We start from the raw sequence: 18891 nt of genomic DNA on the forward strand, positions 1-18891 counted from the left end.
TAGATACACCGCTCAGTATACAGTATCACACAGGATAGGATTAGATACACAGTGCAGTATACAGGATTAGATTAGATACACAGCTCAGTATACAGTATCACACAGGATAGGATTAGATACACAGCTCAGTATACAGTATCACACAGGATAGGATTAGATACACAGCTCAGTATACAGTATCACACGGGATAGGATTAGATACATAGCTCAGTATACAGTATCACACAGGACGGGATTAGATACACAGCTCAGTATACAGTATCACACAGGATAGGATTAGATACACAGCTCAGTATACAGTATCACACGGGATAGGATTAGATACACAGCTCAGTATACAGTATCACACAGGATAGGATTAGATACACAGCTCAGTATACAGTATCAGACAGGATAGGATTAGATACACAGCTCAGTATACAGTATCACACAGGATAGGATTAGATACAGCTCAGTATACAGTATCACACAGGATAGGATTAGATACATAGCTCAGTATACAGTATCACACTGGATAGGATTAGATACAGCTCAGTATACAGTATCACACAGGATAGGATTAGATACACAGCTCAGTATACAGTATCACACAGGGCAGGATTAGATACACAGCTCAGTATACAGTATCACACAGGATAGGATTAGATACACAGCTCAGTATACAGTATCACACAGGATAGGGTTAGATACAGCTCAGTATACGGTATCACACAGTATAGGATTAGATACACAGCTCAGTATACAGTATCACACTGGATAGGATTAGATACAGCTCAGTATACAGTATCACACAGGATAGGATTAGATACACAGCTCAGTATACAGTATCACACAGGGCAGGATTAGATACACAGCTCAGTATACAGTATCACACAGGATAGGATTAGATACACAGCTCAGTATACAGTATCACACAGGATAGGGTTAGATACAGCTCAGTATACGGTATCACACAGTATAGGATTAGATACACAGCTCAGTATACAGTATCACACAGGATAGGATTAGATACAGCTCAGTATACGGTATCACACAGTATAGGATTAGATACACAGCACAGTATACAGTATCACACAGGATAGGATTAGATACACCGCTCAGTATACAGTATCACACAGGATAGGATTAGATACACAGCTCAGTATACAGTATCACACAGGATAGGATTAGATACACAGCTCAGTATACAGTATCACACAGGATAGGATTAGATACAGCTCAGTATACAGTATCACACAGGATAGGATTAGATACACAGCACAGTATACAGTATCACACAGGATAGGATTAGATACACCGCTCAGTATACAGTATCACACAGGATAGGATTAGATACACAGCTCAGTATACAGTATCACACAGGATAGGATTAGATACACCGCTCAGTATACAGTATCACACAGGATAGGATTAGATACACAGTGCAGTATACAGGATTAGATTAGATACACAGCTCAGTATACAGTATCACACAGGATAGGATTAGATACACAGCTCAGTATACAGTATCACACAGGATAGGATTAGATACACAGCTCAGTATACAGTATCACACGGGATAGGATTAGATACATAGCTCAGTATACAGTATCACACAGGACGGGATTAGATACACAGCTCAGTATACAGTATCACACAGGATAGGATTAGATACACAGCTCAGTATACAGTATCACACGGGATAGGATTAGATACACAGCTCAGTATACAGTATCACACAGGATAGGATTAGATACACAGCTCAGTATACAGTATCAGACAGGATAGGATTAGATACACAGCTCAGTATACAGTATCACACAGGATAGGATTAGATACAGCTCAGTATACAGTATCACACAGGATAGGATTAGATACATAGCTCAGTATACAGTATCACACTGGATAGGATTAGATACAGCTCAGTATACAGTATCACACAGGATAGGATTAGATACACAGCTCAGTATACAGTATCACACAGGGCAGGATTAGATACACAGCTCAGTATACAGTATCACACAGGATAGGATTAGATACACAGCTCAGTATACAGTATCACACAGGATAGGGTTAGATACAGCTCAGTATACGGTATCACACAGTATAGGATTAGATACACAGCTCAGTATACAGTATCACACTGGATAGGATTAGATACAGCTCAGTATACAGTATCACACAGGATAGGATTAGATACACAGCTCAGTATACAGTATCACACAGGGCAGGATTAGATACACAGCTCAGTATACAGTATCACACAGGATAGGATTAGATACACAGCTCAGTATACAGTATCACACAGGATAGGGTTAGATACAGCTCAGTATACGGTATCACACAGTATAGGATTAGATACACAGCTCAGTATACAGTATCACACAGGATAGGATTAGATACAGCTCAGTATACGGTATCACACAGTATAGGATTAGATACACAGCACAGTATACAGTATCACACAGGATAGGATTAGATACACCGCTCAGTATACAGTATCACACAGGATAGGATTAGATACACAGCTCAGTATACAGTATCACACAGGATAGGATTAGATACATAGCTCAGTATACAGTATCACACAGGATAGGATTAGATACACAGCTCAGTATACAGTATCACACAGGATAGGATTAGATACACAGCTCAGTATACTGTATCACACAGGATAGGATAAGATACACAGCTCAGTATACAGTATCACACAGGATAGGATTAGATACACAGCTCAGTATACAGTATCACACAGGATAGGATTAGATACACAGCTCAGTATACTGTATCACACAGGATAGGATTAGATACACAGCTCAGTATACAGTATCACACAGGATAGGATTAGATACACAGCTCAGTATACAGTATCACACAGGATAGGATTAGATACACAGCTCAGTATACTGTATCACACAGGATAGGATTAGATACACAGCTCAGTATACTGTATCACACAGGATAGGATTAGATACAGCTCAGTATACAGTATCACACAGGATAGGATTAGATACATGGCTCAGTATACAGTATCACACAGGATAGGATTAGATACACCGCTCAGTATACAGTATCACACAGGATAGGATTAGATACAGCTCAGTATACAGTATCACACAGGATAGGATTAGATACATAGCTCAGTATACAGTATCACACAGGATAGGATTAGATACACAGCTCAGTATACAGTATCACACAGGATAGGATTAGATACACAGCTCAGTATACTGTATCACACAGGATAGGATTAGATGCACAGCTCAGTATACAGTATCACACAGGATAGGATTAGATACACAGCTCAGTATACAGTATCACACAGGATAGGATTAGATACACAGCTCAGTATACTGTATCACACAGGATAGGATTAGATACAGCTCAGTATACAGTATCACAAAGGATAGGATTAGATACAGCTCAGTATACAGTATCACACAGGATAGGATTAGATACACCGCTCAGTATACAGTATCACACAAGATAGGATTAGATACAGCTCAGTATACAGTATCACACAGGATAGGATTAGATACACCGCTGAGTATACAGTATCACACAGGATAGGATTAGATACACAGCTCAGTATACAGTATCACACAGGATAGGATTAGATACACAGTGCAGTATACAGTATCACACAGGATAGGATTAGATACACAGTGCAGTATACAGGATTAGATTAGATACACAGCTCAGTATACAGTATCACACAGGATAGGATTAGATACACAGCTCAGTATACAGTATCACACAGGATAGGATTAGATACAGCTCAGTATACAGTATCACACAGGATAGGATTAGATACAGCTCAGTATACAGTATCACACAGGATAGGATTAGATACACAGCTCAGTATACAGTATCACACGGGATAGGATTAGATACACAGCTCAGTATACAGTATCACATGGGATAGGATTAGATACACAGCTCAGTATACAGTATCACACAGGATAGGATTAGATACACAGCTCAGTATACAGTATCACACAGGATAGGATTAGATACACGGCTCAGTATACAGTATCACACGGGATAGGATTAGATACACAGCTCAGTATACAGTATCACACAGGATAGGATTAGATACACGGCTCAGTATACAGTATCACACGGGATAGGATTAGATACACAGCTCAGTATACAGTATCACACAGGATAGGATTAGATACACCGCTCAGTATACAGTATCACACAGGATAGGATTAGATACACAGCTCAGTATACAGTATCACAAAGGATAGGATTAGATACAGCTCAGTATACTGTATCACACAGGATAGGATTAGATACACAGCTCAGTCTACAGTATCACACAGGATAGGATTAGATACACAGCTCAGTATACAGTATCACACAGGATAGGATTAGATACACAGCTCAGTATACAGTATCACACAGGATAGGATTAGATACACTGCTCAGTATACAGTATCACACAGGATAGGATTAGATACACAGTGCAGTATACAGGATTAGATTAGATACACAGCTCAGTATACAGTATCACACAGGATAGGATTAGATACACAGCTCAGTATACAGTATCACACAGGATAGGATTAGATACACAGCTCAGTATACAGTATCACACGGAATAGGATTAGATACATAGCTCAGTATACAGTATCACACAGGACGGGATTAGATACACAGCTCAGTATACAGTATCACACGGGATAGGATTAGATACACAGCTCAGTATACAGTATCACACAGGATAGGATTAGATACACAGCTCAGTATACAGTATCAGACAGGATAGGATTAGATACACAGCTCAGTATACAGTATCACACAGGATAGGATTAGATACAGCTCAGTATACAGTATCACACAGGATAGGATTAGATACATAGCTCAGTATACAGTATCACACTGGATAGGATTAGATACAGCTCAGTATACAGTATCACACAGGATAGGATTAGATACACAGCTCAGTATACAGTATCACACGGGATAGGATTAGATACAGCTCAGTGTACAGTATCACACAGGATAGGATTAGATACACAGTGCAGTATACAGTATCACACAGGATAGGATTAGATACACGGCTCAGTATACAGTATCACACGGGATAGGATTAGATACACAGCTCAGTATACAGTATCACATGGGATAGGATTAGATACACAGCTCAGTATACAGTATCACACAGGATAGGATTAGATACACGGCTCAGTATACAGTATCACACGGGATAGGATTAGATACACAGCTCAGTATACAGTATCACACAGGATAGGATTAGATACACCGCTCAGTATACAGTATCACACAGGATAGGATTAGATACACAGCTCAGTATACAGTATCACACAGGATAGGATTAGATACACAGCTCAGTATACAGTATCACACAGGATAGGATTAGATACACAGCTCAGTATACAGTATCACACAGGATAGGATTAGATACACAGCTCAGTATACAGTATCACACAGGATAGGATTAGATACACAGCTCAGTATACAGTATCACAAAGGATAGGATTAGATACAGCTCAGTATACTGTATCACACAGGGTAGGGTTAGATACAGCTCAGTATACGGTATCACACAGTATAGGATTAGATACACAGCTCAGTATACAGTATCACACAGGATAGGATTAGATACACAGCTCAGTATACAGTATCACACAGGATAGGGTTAGATACAGCTCAGTATACGGTATCACACAGTATAGGATTAGATACACAGCTCAGTATACAGTATCACACTGGATAGGATTAGATACAGCTCAGTATACAGTATCACACAGGATAGGATTAGATACACAGCTCAGTATACAGTATCACACAGGGCAGGATTAGATACACAGCTCAGTATACAGTATCACACAGGATAGGATTAGATACACAGCTCAGTATACAGTATCACACAGGATAGGGTTAGATACAGCTCAGTATACGGTATCACACAGTATAGGATTAGATACACAGCTCAGTATACAGTATCACACAGGATAGGATTAGATACAGCTCAGTATACGGTATCACACAGTATAGGATTAGATACACAGCACAGTATACAGTATCACACAGGATAGGATTAGATACACCGCTCAGTATACAGTATCACACAGGATAGGATTAGATACACAGCTCAGTATACAGTATCACACAGGATAGGATTAGATACACAGCTCAGTATACAGTATCACACAGGATAGGATTAGATACAGCTCAGTATACAGTATCACACAGGATAGGATTAGATACACAGCTCAGTATACAGTATCACACAGGATAGGATTAGATACAGCTCAGTATACGGTATCACACAGTATAGGATTAGATACACAGCACAGTATACAGTATCACACAGGATAGGATTAGATACACCGCTCAGTATACAGTATCACACAGGATAGGATTAGATACACAGCTCAGTATACAGTATCACACAGGATAGGATTAGATACACAGCTCAGTATACAGTATCACACAGGATAGGATTAGATACAGCTCAGTATACGGTATCACACAGTATAGGATTAGATACACAGCTCAGTATACAGTATCACACTGGATAGGATTAGATACAGCTCAGTATACAGTATCACACAGGATAGGATTAGATACAGCTCATTATACTGTATCACACAGGATAGGATTAGATACACAGCTCAGTATACAGTATCACACAGGATAGGATTAGATACACAGCTCAGTATACAGTATCACACAGGATAGGATTAGATACACCGCTCAGTATACAGTATCACACAGGATAGGATTAGATACACAGTGCAGTATACAGGATTAGATTAGATACACAGCTCAGTATACAGTATCACACAGGATAGGATTAGATACACAGCTCAGTATACAGTATCACACAGGATAGGATTAGATACACAGCTCAGTATACAGTATCACACGGGATAGGATTAGATACATAGCTCAGTATACAGTATCACACAGGACGGGATTAGATACACAGCTCAGTATACAGTATCACACAGGATAGGATTAGATACACAGCTCAGTATACAGTATCACACGGGATAGGATTAGATACACAGCTCAGTATACAGTATCACACAGGATAGGATTAGATACACAGCTCAGTATACAGTATCAGACAGGATAGGATTAGATACACAGCTCAGTATACAGTATCACACAGGATAGGATTAGATACAGCTCAGTATACAGTATCACACAGGATAGGATTAGATACATAGCTCAGTATACAGTATCACACTGGATAGGATTAGATACAGCTCAGTATACAGTATCACACAGGATAGGATTAGATACACAGCTCAGTATACAGTATCACACAGGGCAGGATTAGATACACAGCTCAGTATACAGTATCACACAGGATAGGATTAGATACACAGCTCAGTATACAGTATCACACAGGATAGGGTTAGATACAGCTCAGTATACGGTATCACACAGTATAGGATTAGATACACAGCTCAGTATACAGTATCACACTGGATAGGATTAGATACAGCTCAGTATACGGTATCACACAGTATAGGATTAGATACACAGCACAGTATACAGTATCACACAGGATAGGATTAGATACACAGCTCAGTATACAGTATCACACAGGATAGGATTAGATACACAGCTCAGTATACAGTATCACACAGGATAGGATTAGATACAGCTCAGTATACAGTATCACACAGGATAGGATTAGATACATAGCTCAGTATACAGTATCACACAGGATAGGATTAGATACACAGCTCAGTATACAGTATCACACAGGATAGGATTAGATACACAGCTCAGTATACTGTATCACACAGGATAGGATTAGATACACAGCTCAGTATACAGTATCACACAGGATAGGATTAGATACACAGCTCAGTATACAGTATCACACAGGATAGGATTAGATACACAGCTCAGTATACTGTATCACACAGGATAGGATTAGATACACAGCTCAGTATACAGTATCACACAGGATAGGATTAGATACAGCTCAGTATACAGTATCACACAGGATAGGATTAGATACAGCTCAGTATACAGTATCACACAGGATAGGATTAGATACACAGCTCAGTATACAGTATCACACAGGATAGGATTAGATACACAGCTCAGTATACAGTATCACACAGGATAGGATTAGATACACAGCTCAGTATACTGTATCACACAGGATAGGATTAGATACACAGCTCAGTATACTGTATCACACAGGATAGGATTAGATACAGCTCAGTATACAGTATCACACAGGATAGGATTAGATACATGGCTCAGTATACAGTATCACACAGGATAGGATTAGATACACCGCTCAGTATACAGTATCACACAGGATAGGATTAGATACAGCTCAGTATACAGTATCACACAGGATAGGATTAGATACATAGCTCAGTATACAGTATCACACAGGATAGGATTAGATACACAGCTCAGTATACAGTATCACACAGGATAGGATTAGATACACAGCTCAGTATACTGTATCACACAGGATAGGATTAGATGCACAGCTCAGTATACAGTATCACACAGGATAGGATTAGATACACAGCTCAGTATACAGTATCACACAGGATAGGATTAGATACACAGCTCAGTATACTGTATCACACAGGATAGGATTAGATACAGCTCAGTATACAGTATCACAAAGGATAGGATTAGATACAGCTCAGTATACAGTATCACACAGGATAGGATTAGATACACCGCTCAGTATACAGTATCACACAAGATAGGATTAGATACAGCTCAGTATACAGTATCACACAGGATAGGATTAGATACACCGCTGAGTATACAGTATCACACAGGATAGGATTAGATACACAGCTCAGTATACAGTATCACACAGGATAGGATTAGATACACAGTGCAGTATACAGTATCACACAGGATAGGATTAGATACACAGTGCAGTATACAGGATTAGATTAGATACACAGCTCAGTATACAGTATCACACAGGATAGGATTAGATACACAGCTCAGTATACAGTATCACACAGGATAGGATTAGATACAGCTCAGTATACAGTATCACACAGGATAGGATTAGATACACAGTGCAGTATACAGTATCACACAGGATAGGATTAGACACACAGTGCAGTATACAGGATTAGATTAGATACACAGCTCAGTATACAGTATCACACAGGATAGGAATAGATACACAGCTCAGTATACAGTATCACACAGGATAGGATTAGATACAGCTCAGTATACAGTATCACACAGGATAGGATTAGATACAGCTCAGTATACAGTATCACACAGGATAGGATTAGATACACAGCTCAGTATACAGTATCACATGGGATAGGATTAGATACACAGCTCAGTATACAGTATCACACAGGATAGGATTAGATACACAGCTCAGTATACAGTATCACACAGGATAGGATTAGATACACGGCTCAGTATACAGTATCACACGGGATAGGATTAGATACACAGCTCAGTATACAGTATCACACAGGATAGGATTAGATACACGGCTCAGTATACAGTATCACACGGGATAGGATTAGATACACAGCTCAGTATACAGTATCACACAGGATAGGATTAGATACACCGCTCAGTATACAGTATCACACAGGATAGGATTAGATACACAGCTCAGTATACAGTATCACAAAGGATAGGATTAGATACAGCTCAGTATACTGTATCACACAGGATAGGATTAGATACACAGCTCAGTCTACAGTATCACACAGGATAGGATTAGATACACAGCTCAGTATACAGTATCACACAGGATAGGATTAGATACACAGCTCAGTATACAGTATCACACAGGATAGGATTAGATACACTGCTCAGTATACAGTATCACACAGGATAGGATTAGATACACAGTGCAGTATACAGGATTAGATTAGATACACAGCTCAGTATACAGTATCACACAGGATAGGATTAGATACACAGCTCAGTATACAGTATCACACAGGATAGGATTAGATACACAGCTCAGTATACAGTATCACACGGAATAGGATTAGATACATAGCTCAGTATACAGTATCACACAGGACGGGATTAGATACACAGCTCAGTATACAGTATCACACGGGATAGGATTAGATACACAGCTCAGTATACAGTATCACACAGGATAGGATTAGATACACAGCTCAGTATACAGTATCAGACAGGATAGGATTAGATACACAGCTCAGTATACAGTATCACACAGGATAGGATTAGATACAGCTCAGTATACAGTATCACACAGGATAGGATTAGATACATAGCTCAGTATACAGTATCACACAGGATAGGATTAGATACATAGCTCAGTATACAGTATCACACTGGATAGGATTAGATACAGCTCAGTATACAGTATCACACAGGATAGGATTAGATACACAGCTCAGTATACAGTATCACACGGGATAGGATTAGATACAGCTCAGTGTACAGTATCACACAGGATAGGATTAGATACACAGTGCAGTATACAGGATTAGATTAGATACACAGCTCAGTATACAGTATCACACAGGATAGGATTAGATACACAGCTCAGTATACAGTATCACACAGGATAGGATTAGATACAGCTCAGTATACAGTATCACACAGGATAGGATTAGATACACAGTGCAGTATACAGTATCACACAGGATAGGATTAGATACACAGTGCAGTATACAGGATTAGATTAGATACACAGCTCAGTATACAGTATCACACAGGATAGGAATAGATACACAGCTCAGTATACAGTATCACACAGGATAGGATTAGATACAGCTCAGTATACAGTATCACACAGGATAGGATTAGATACAGCTCAGTATACAGTATCACACAGGATAGGATTAGATACACAGCTCAGTATACAGTATCACACGGGATAGGATTAGATACACAGCTCAGTATACAGTATCACATGGGATAGGATTAGATACACAGCTCAGTATACAGTATCACACAGGATAGGATTAGATACACAGCTCAGTATACAGTATCACACAGGATAGGATTAGATACACGGCTCAGTATACAGTATCACACGGGATAGGATTAGATACACAGCTCAGTATACAGTATCACATGGGATAGGATTAGATACACAGCTCAGTATACAGTATCACACAGGATAGGATTAGATACACGGCTCAGTATACAGTATCACACGGGATAGGATTAGATACACAGCTCAGTATACAGTATCACACAGGATAGGATTAGATACACCGCTCAGTATACAGTATCACACAGGATAGGATTAGATACACAGCTCAGTATACAGTATCACACAGGATAGGATTAGATACACAGCTCAGTATACAGTATCACACAGGATAGGATTAGATACACAGCTCAGTATACAGTATCACACAGGATAGGATTAGATACACAGCTCAGTATACAGTATCACACAGGATAGGATTAGATACACAGCTCAGTATACAGTATCACAAAGGATAGGATTAGATACAGCTCAGTATACTGTATCACACAGGATAGGATTAGATACACAGCTCAGTCTACAGTATCACACAGGATAGGATTAGATACACAGCTCAGTATACAGTATCACACAGGATAGGATTAGATACACAGCTCAGTATACAGTATCACACAGGATAGGATTAGATACACTGCTCAGTATACAGTATCACACAGGATAGGATTAGATACACAGTGCAGTATACAGGATTAGATTAGATACACAGCTCAGTATACAGTATCACACAGGATAGGATTAGATACACAGCTCAGTATACAGTATCACACAGGATAGGATTAGATACACAGCTCAGTATACAGTATCACACGGAATAGGATTAGATACATAGCTCAGTATACAGTATCACACAGGACGGGATTAGATACACAGCTCAGTATACAGTATCACACGGGATAGGATTAGATACACAGCTCAGTATACAGTATCACACAGGATAGGATTAGATACACAGCTCAGTATACAGTATCAGACAGGATAGGATTAGATACACAGCTCAGTATACAGTATCACACAGGATAGGATTAGATACAGCTCAGTATACAGTATCACACAGGATAGGATTAGATACATAGCTCAGTATACAGTATCACACTGGATAGGATTAGATACAGCTCAGTATACAGTATCACACAGGATAGGATTAGATACACAGCTCAGTATACAGTATCACACGGGATAGGATTAGATACAGCTCAGTGTACAGTATCACACAGGATAGGATTAGATACACAGCTCAGTATACGGTATCACACAGTATAGGATTAGATACACAGCTCAGTATACAGTATCACACAGGATAGGATTAGATACACAGCTCAGTATACAGTATCACACAGGATAGGATTAGATACACAGCTCAGTATACAGTATCACACAGGATAGGATTAGATACACAGCTCAGTATACTGTATCACACAGGATAGGATTAGATACACAGCTCAGTATACTGTATCACACAGGATAGGATTAGATACAGCTCAGTATACAGTATCACACAGGATAGGATTAGATACATGGCTCAGTATACAGTATCACACAGGATAGGATTAGATACACAGCTCAGTATACAGTATCACACAGGATAGGATTAGATACATAGCTCAGTATACAGTATCACACAGGATAGGATTAGATACACAGCTCAGTATACAGTATCACACAGGATAGGATTAGATACACAGCTCAGTATACAGTATCACACAGGATAGGATTAGATACACAGCTCAGTATACAGTATCACACAGGATAGGATTAGATACAGCTCAGTATACAGTATCACACAGGATAGGATTAGATACACCGCTCAGTATACAGTATCACACAAGATAGGATTAGATACACAGCTCAGTATACAGTATCACACAGGATAGGATTAGATACACAGCTCAGTATACAGTATCACACGGGATAGGATTAGATACACAGCTCAGTATACAGTATCACACAGGATAGGATTAGATACACAGCTCAGTATACAGTATCACACGGGATAGGATTAGATACACAGCTCAGTCTACAGTATCACACAGGATAGGATTAGATACACAGCTCAGTATACAGTATCACACAGGATAGGATTAGATACACAGCTCAGTATACAGTATCACACAGGATAGGATTAGATACACTGCTCAGTATACAGTATCACACAGGATAGGATTAGATACACAGTGCAGTATACAGGATTAGATTAAATACACAGCTCAGTATACAGTATCACACAGGATAGGATTAGATACACAGCTCAGTATACAGTATCACACAGGATAGGATTAGATACACAGCTCAGTATACAGTATCACACGGAATAGGATTAGATACATAGCTCAGTATACAGTATCACACAGGACGGGATTAGATACACAGCTCAGTATACAGTATCACACGGGATAGGATTAGATACACAGCTCAGTATACAGTATCACACAGGATAGGATTAGATACACAGCTCAGTATACAGTATCAGACAGGATAGGATTAGATACACAGCTCAGTATACAGTATCACACAGGATAGGATTAGATACACAGCTCAGTATACAGTATCACAAAGGATAGGATTAGATACAGCTCAGTATACTGTATCACACAGGATAGGATTAGATACACAGCTCAGTCTACAGTATCACACAGGATAGGATTAGATACACAGCTCAGTATACAGTATCACACAGGATAGGATTAGATACACAGCTCAGTATACAGTATCACACAGGATAGGATTAGATACACAGCTCAGTATACAGTATCACACAGGATAGGATTAGATACACTGCTCAGTATACAGTATCACACAGGATAGGATTAGATACACAGTGCAGTATACAGGATTAGATTAGATACACAGCTCAGTATACAGTATCACACAGGATAGGATTAGATACACAGCTCAGTATACAGTATCACACAGGATAGGATTAGATACACAGCTCAGTATACAGTATCACACGGAATAGGATTAGATACATAGCTCAGTATACAGTATCACACAGGACGGGATTAGATACACAGCTCAGTATACAGTATCACACGGGATAGGATTAGATACACAGCTCAGTATACAGTATCACACAGGATAGGATTAGATACACAGCTCAGTATACAGTATCAGACAGGATAGGATTAGATACACAGCTCAGTATACAGTATCACACAGGATAGGATTAGATACAGCTCAGTATACGGTATCACACAGTATAGGATTAGATACACAGCACAGTATACAGTATCACACAGGATAGGATTAGATACATAGCTCAGTATACAGTATCACACAGGATAGGATTAGATACACAGCTCAGTATACAGTATCACACAGGATAGGATTAGATACACAGCTCAGTATACAGTATCACACAGGATAGGATTAGATACACAGCTCAGTATACAGTATCACACAGGATAGGATTAGATACAGCTCAGTATACAGTATCACACAGGATAGGATTAGATACACCGCTCAGTATACAGTATCACACAAGATAGGATTAGATACAGCTCAGTATACAGTATCACACAGGACAGGATTAGATACACAGCTCAGTATACAGTATCACACAGGATAGGATTAGATACATCTCAGTATAAAGTATCACACAGGATAGGATTAGATACACAGCTCAGTATACAGTATCACACAGGATAGGATTAGATACACAGCTCAGTATACAGTATCACACAGGGCAGGATTAGATACACAGCTCAGTATACAGTATCACACAGGATAGGATTAGATACACAGCTCAGTATACAGTATCACATAGGATAGGGTTAGATACAGCTCAGTATACGGTATCACACAGTATAGGATTAGATACACAGCTCAGTATACAGTATCACACAGGATAGGATTAGATACACATCTCAGTATACAGTATCACATAGGATAGGATTAGATACAAAGCTCAGTATACAGTATCACATAGGATAGGATTAGATACACAGGTCAGTATACAGTATCACACAGGATAGGATTAGATACACAGCTCAGTATACAGTATCACATAGGATAGGATTAGATACACAGCTCAGTATACAGTATCACACAGGATAGGATTAGATACAGCTCAGTATACGGTATCACACAGTATAGGATTAGATACACAGCACAGTATACAGTATCACACAGGATAGGATTAGATACATAGCTCAGTATACAGTATCACACAGGATAGGATTAGATACACAGCTCAGTATACAGTATCACACAGGATAGGATTAGATACACAGCTCAGTATACAGTATCACAGAGGATAGGATTAGATACACAGCTCAGTATACAGTATCACACAGGATAGGATTAGATACACAGCTCAGTATACAGTATCACATAGGATAGGATTAGATACACAGCTCAGTATACAGTATCACACAGGATAGGATTAGATACACAGCTCAGTATACAGTATCACACAGGATAGGATTAGATACACCGCTCAGTATACAGTATCACACAAGATAGGATTAGATACAGCTCAGTATACAGTATCACACAGGATAGGATTAGATACACCGCTGAGTATACAGTATCACACAGGATAGGATTAGATACACAGCTCAGTATACAGTATCAGACAGGATAGGATTAGATACACAGCTCAGTATACAGTATCACACAGGATAGGATTAGATACAGCTCAGTATACAGTATCACACAGGATAGGATTAGATACATAGCTCAGTATACAGTATCACACTGGATAGGATTAGATACAGCTCAGTATACAGTATCACACAGGATAGGATTAGATACACAGCTCAGTATACAGTATCACACAGGGCAGGATTAGATACACAGCTCAGTATACAGTATCACACAGGATAGGATTAGATACACAGCTCAGTATACAGTATCACACAGGATAGGATTAGATACACATCTCAGTATACAGTATCACATAGGATAGGATTAGATACACAGCTCAGTATACAGTATCACATAGGATAGGATTAGATACACAGGTCAGTATACAGTATCACACAGGATAGGATTAGATACACAGCTCAGTATACAGTATCACATAGGATAGGATTAGATACACAGCTCAGTATACAGTATCACACAGGATAGGATTAGATACAGCTCAGTATACGGTATCACACAGTATAGGATTAGATACACAGCACAGTATACAGTATCACACAGGATAGGATTAGATACACCGCTCAGTATACAGTATCACACAGGATAGGATTAGATACACAGCTCAGTATACAGTATCACACAGGATAGGATTAGATACACAGCTCAGTATACAGTATCACACAGGATAGGATTAGATACACAGCTCAGTATACTGTATCACACAGGATAGGATTAGATACACAGCTCAGTATACTGTATCACACAAGATAGGATTAGATACAGCTCAGTATACAGTATCACACAGGATAGGATTAGATACAGCTCAGTATACAGTATCACACAGGATAGGATTAGATACACGGCTCAGTATACAGTATCACACAGGATAGGATTAGATACACAGCTCAGTATACTGTATCACACAGGATAGGATTAGATACACAGCTCAGTATACAGTATCACACAGGATAGGATTAGATACAGCTCAGTATACAGTATCACACAGGATAGGATTAGATACAGCTCAGTATACAGTATCACACAGGATAGGATTAGATACAGCTCAGTATACAGTATCACACAGGATAGGATTAGATACACAGCTCAGTATACAGTATCACACAGGATAGGATTAGATACACAGCTCAGTATACAGTATCACACAGGATAGGATTAGATACACAGCTCAGTATACTGTATCACACAGGATAGGATTAGATACACAGCTCAGTATACTGTATCACACAGGATAGGATTAGATACAGCTCAGTATACAGTATCACACAGGATAGGATTAGATACATGGCTCAGTATACAGTATCACACAGGATAGGATTAGATACACAGCTCAGTATACTGTATCACACAGGATAGGATTAGATACACCGCTCAGTATACAGTATCACACAGAAGAGGATTAGATACACAGCTCAGTATACAGTATCACACAGGATAGGATTAGATACAGCTCAGTATACGGTATCACACAGTATAGGATTAGATACACAGCACAGTATACAGTATCACACAGGATAGGATTAGATACATAGCTCAGTATACAGTATCACACAGGATAGGATTAGATACACAGCTCAGTATACAGTATCACACAGGATAGGATTAGATACAGCTCAGTATACAGTATCACAAAGGATAGGATTAGATACAGCTCAGTATACAGTATCACACAGGATAGGATTAGATACACCGCTCAGTATACAGTATCACACAAGATAGGATTAGATACAGCTCAGTATACAGTATCACACAGGATAGGATTAGATACACCGCTGAGTATACAGTATCACACAGGATAGGATTAGATACACAGCTCAGTATACAGTATCACACAGGATAGGATTAGATACACAGTGCAGTATACAGTATCACACAGGATAGGATTAGATACACAGTGCAGTATACAGGATTAGATTAGATACACAGCTCAGTATACAGTATCACACAGGATAGGATTAGATACACAGCTCAGTATACAGTATCACACAGGATAGGATTAGATACAGCTCAGTATACAGTATCACACAGGATAGGATTAGATACACGGCTCAGTATACAGTATCACACGGGATAGGATTAGATACACAGCTCAGTATACAGTATCACATGGGATAGGATTAGATACACAGCTCAGTATACAGTATCACACAGGATAGGATTAGATACACAGCTCAGTATACAGTATCACACAGGATAGGATTAGATACACAGCTCAGTATACAGTATCACAAAGGATAGGATTAGATACAGCTCAGTATACTGTATCACACAGGATAGGATTAGATACACAGCTCAGTCTACAGTATCACACAGGATAGGATTAGATACACAGCTCAGTATACAGTATCACACAGGATAGGATTAGATACACAGCTCAGTATACAGTATCACACAGGATAGGATTAGATACACAGCTCAGTATACAGTATCACACAGGATAGGATTAGATACACAGCTCAGTATACAGTATCACACAGGATAGGATTAGATACACAGCTCAGTATACAGTATCACAAAGGATAGGATTAGATACAGCTCAGTATACTGTATCACACAGGATAGGATTAGATACACAGCTCAGTCTACAGTATCACACAGGATAGGATTAGATACACAGCTCAGTATACAGTATCACACAGGATAGGATTAGATACACAGCTCAGTATACAGTATCACATAGGATAGGATTAGATACACAGCTCAGTATACAGTATCACACAGGATAGGATTAGATACATAGCTCAGTATACAGTATCTCACAGGATAGGATTAGATACACAGCTCAGTATACAGTATCACACAGGATAGGATTAGATACACAGCTCAGTATACAGTATCACACAGGATAGGATTAGATACACAGCTCAGTATACAGTATCACACAGGATAGGATTAGATACAGCTCAGTATACAGTATCACACAGGATAGGATTAGATACACCGCTCAGTATACAGTATCACACAAGATAGGATTAGATACAGCTCAGTATACAGTATCACACAGGATAGGATTAGATACACAGCTCAGTATACAGTATCACACGGGATAGGATTAGATACATAGCTCAGTATACAGTATCACACAGGACGGGATTAGATACACAGCTCAGTATACAGTATCACACGGGATAGGATTAGATACACAGCTCAGTATACAGTATCACACAGGATAGGATTAGATACACAGCTCAGTATACAGTATCAGACAGGATAGGATTAGATACACAGCTCAGTATACAGTATCACACAGGATAGGATTAGATACAGCTCAGTATACAGTATCACACAGGATAGGATTAGATACATAGCTCAGTATACAG

This window comes from Leptodactylus fuscus, chromosome 4 (genome assembly GCF_031893055.1).
Source record: "Leptodactylus fuscus isolate aLepFus1 chromosome 4, aLepFus1.hap2, whole genome shotgun sequence".
In the NCBI taxonomy this organism is placed as follows: Eukaryota; Metazoa; Chordata; class Amphibia; order Anura; family Leptodactylidae; genus Leptodactylus; species Leptodactylus fuscus.